We start from the raw sequence: 3,685 nt of genomic DNA on the forward strand, positions 1-3,685 counted from the left end.
ATTTTTAATTTACAACAGCAACAGACACGATTAGATCTCACGGCGACGTTTCAGCAACTCTTTTATTTCCTTTCTACAATAATCGTAAATTGTTTCGACAGATATTTTTTTGTAGTTTTTGCTCTGAATTTCGTCTTCTACGTCTTGATATAGCAGTAGAGGTGAATACTTTCCCTTCAAACCTGCGAGATCCGTTCAAATGGTGAGTCATTTATTTTTTTTTTTTTAATTTCTCGCATGTCAATCCTCTTCTCGATTTTTCTTAACGTAGAACGATTAGCTGTTTATCCTTATTCTTATTTATTAAAAAAAGATCGTAATTTTTCTTATTCTTATTCTTATTCCCATTTCGTATTTCGTATTCACACGCTTTTCTTGAAATTTCATCTCTTTCGAATTTTGTAGAGCTTTTTTTCCCACTCGATTTATATATTTACCTAGAAAGAATTATTTTTTTTAATATCAATTCATCGATCGATATATTGTAAATATCTATTGAAGATATATAAATAATTTATATTCCGTATCTCTTTAATCAACTTTTTAATCGTATCGTAATCCCTCTCAAGGAAAAAGAAGAAAAGAGAATTTCAAGCTCGAATTTGTTAAATTCAATCTCGTCGTTCATCGTAGGGATATAGCAGCGAGGAAATTACACGGCGTTAAATTCATTAAATTTGTTAAATTTATTTTTCAATCTTGATTATTGAAGTTTAACGAAGAGAACTTTTTTTTATTAAAAAAAAAAGAATAAAAATAGAGAAATAAAAGAACAATGCAGTAAGGGATTAAACGATGATGGGGCATGCATAGCATGTTGTACAAAAAATGTGTGTGTACAATTTTGAATTATTTAAAGATTAAAAAAAAAAAAAAAAAAAAAAAAAAAGAAGAAGAGTCGAAATCAATTCTACAATGAATGTAATTTATATCGTATTTGAAATTGTCAACTTCTGCAAAATGGCGTCTAAATAAGTTTGAAATATGCAAATTTCGATGAAGAACAAACGATGGTTGGTAATTGATAGGAAAATAATCGAAGAAGTAAAATTGTGACAGAGATCTGAGTTGAGGGTACGAACAGGGTACTTTAGAATTATTAGATTAAACTTCAATTTTCGTTCGAATGATTTTTAGAATGTTTTACAATGTTTTATAAGTTCTCTTATTATATTTTTTCTAGCTTTTCCTTACTTTTCTTTATTATCCTACATTTTCAATATTATATTATTCTATATACAAGCTGAATCAAATACATATGTATGTTCTTCCTCTCTTCGAAACTTTGCCTTACTTTTTTTTAATTATAGAAAGTAATAATCTTTGATGCGACAAATTTTTAGAGGAATTGGAACACAATTTGTTCAAGGACAAAGAATCCCCATCTCGCTTCTTTTTTTTCTAAATTACAATTGATAAAATTTAAGATTGTAACATCTCGAGAGCTTTTCATATTATGTTATAATATTAATAAAAGCAAAGAATATTGCTAGGATGCCGTTCTATTAAAAAGAAGGAAGGGAGACCTCTCTGTCGCAACTTCGAAAACTTGTAATAACCCAAAACAAAAGGGGTTTTTTTCTTCAATTTCATTTCACAAAATCTGTAATATCCGTACAACAATTTTCAAAAAGAGCATGAACACTTTACGTACTTCACCCTGTATAAAGAATTTTTTTACATTTATCTCTCTTCGTGTTGACACACCTTTTGTCGAAATCTCCATTCGATCGAGATTTTTCGAGAACTCTACGTTTCTCGATACGTAAAATTTTTCCACGATTCTAATGGTTCTCGTTCGTTTTTCTGCAATGCAAAACAGAGACGACAACAAAGGGAAGAATCGTTATCATTCTATCTTGAAGCTGCTTAAAAAACGAAACGATCATTCTCATCTCATTCCTCGCGAATTGTAACGATCGAAATAGTACTTTCATAAGAGTTCAATCCATCATCCATTGTCAAGAGATTTCCATCTTTTGTTTCGACTTCGACTCGTTTTATATACCCTTCCAAACAAGTTGCATATTGTTACTAAAAATTGTTACTCGCTTTACAATTGGAGAATAATTATTTTTATTCTTAGAAATTTAAAAAAAAAATAATAGCTTCGCTGTGTACAACATTTTGTCTTCGTGTTCTTTCATACAGACTTCCATGATAATTTTTAGGTGTTTCACTCATTGTTTTTTTAATTATCGTTGTACCTAAATAGGTATCCTCTCGTCTTAAATGTATGATTGTGTTTCGTCTTTTCATCTTTCATTCTGTCATTCTGCTTTATATTAAATAAATACAACATACATACATTTTCCTTGTTAAATATTACAAATACTCTTTCTTATTACTCAAATGATAAAAAGAATCGTGTAATATCTTTTTTATCGATCGATCACACTTAGCAAATTGTTTGAAAAACAATGGAACTGTTCCGTAGTGAGTGATTTAATAGCTGTAAAAGTTGCCACTCTTATTTTAATCATTCCTATTTCTATTGCAGGAGAAGCTAATTTAGCTCGAAACAGTTAAATGTCATACTTAACTCGATTAATTCAGTTATTGTAGCCTGAACTGAACTGTTTCTTGAAAAAGAATCCACGTAATTAACGTTAATAATGGAACTTGATAATAAATCGATAAATTTTTATACAGAGAAGCGAAAATAAGATAAAACAAACCATTCCATTCAACACTCGTGTAAAATAGATATTTTATTCAGAGGTAATCCTTCGATTTGTATCTTTTTTTATTATTTTCCCAAACTTTCTCCATCTTTTTTTATTTCATTAATAAATCTTCTCGCATTTAACAAAGATTCGATTCTCACGAAGATTCTCAAATTTTAATGAAACTTGCCTATGATATATCCAGAAATCATTTTCTTTTTGGAACATCATTTTAACGAAAAATGAATCTTAAAAATTTTCTTTCGTTATTTAGAACGTTTGGAAACACGCCAAGTTACATTAAAACGGAATTTTCTGATGGAATGAAGATGTTGTAAGATGTTGTAAGATTATTAAAAGATTAAAAAAGAATCACGAAGCTTGGGAGAATAAAAAGAAAAGAAAAAAATCTGAAAAACACACGGAACTAGCTAATTCTTGGCAAGTACCGTGAAATGGCGTCCAACTGTCGCATATAAAATAACCTGATTGCTCTCAACATTTACTATTTTACAATTCACCCCCTCGTTGCCGCATCGCGAAACATTTCATCATGGAACATTAGCCAGCTTGGATGTTTTCACGCGTACAGATCATACTTCCATGACATTTCATAGTCATCCGCTTGTCCTATTATATCACTATCGAAGAGACGACGTTTTTACAGGCAAGCAAGTACGAATCACTAATAATGGGAAAAAACTAGTAGATAACGAAACAAAATTAAAGAAAAAAAGAAAAGAAATTTAGCGATATTGATCTTGAAACCGTTTCGTAGATACTTTTTCTCACGAAAAAGAAAAAAAAAAATTAAGATAAAAAGAAGTTAAATATATCTCCTGATCCCAGAGATTACCATTCCCTTCTTCACTCACTGTAATAGCTTTTCCAAAAGAGAAGAAAAAAAAGAAAACTCCCGGTTTTAATCCCGGAAAGAAGTGACCATGTATCAAATTAGAAAAGAAATTTAAAGAAAGAATAAGAAATAAATAAGAATAAAAAAAAAAAAAAAAAAAAAA

The 3,685-nt window shown here is 29.6% G+C and overlaps 1 protein-coding gene across 12 annotated transcripts in view; it reads left to right on the forward strand.

Moving 5' to 3' along the window:
- Positions 1-3,685, forward strand: part of LOC102674389 (glutamate-gated chloride channel) — a 35,030-nt gene that overhangs the window by 16,798 nt on the left and 14,547 nt on the right. The gene's annotated exons all lie outside the window — the stretch shown is intronic.

Source organism: Apis dorsata, unplaced genomic scaffold (genome assembly GCF_000469605.1).
Source record: "Apis dorsata unplaced genomic scaffold, Apis dorsata 1.3 scaffold_251, whole genome shotgun sequence".
NCBI lineage: Eukaryota > Metazoa > Arthropoda > Insecta > Hymenoptera > Apidae > Apis > Apis dorsata.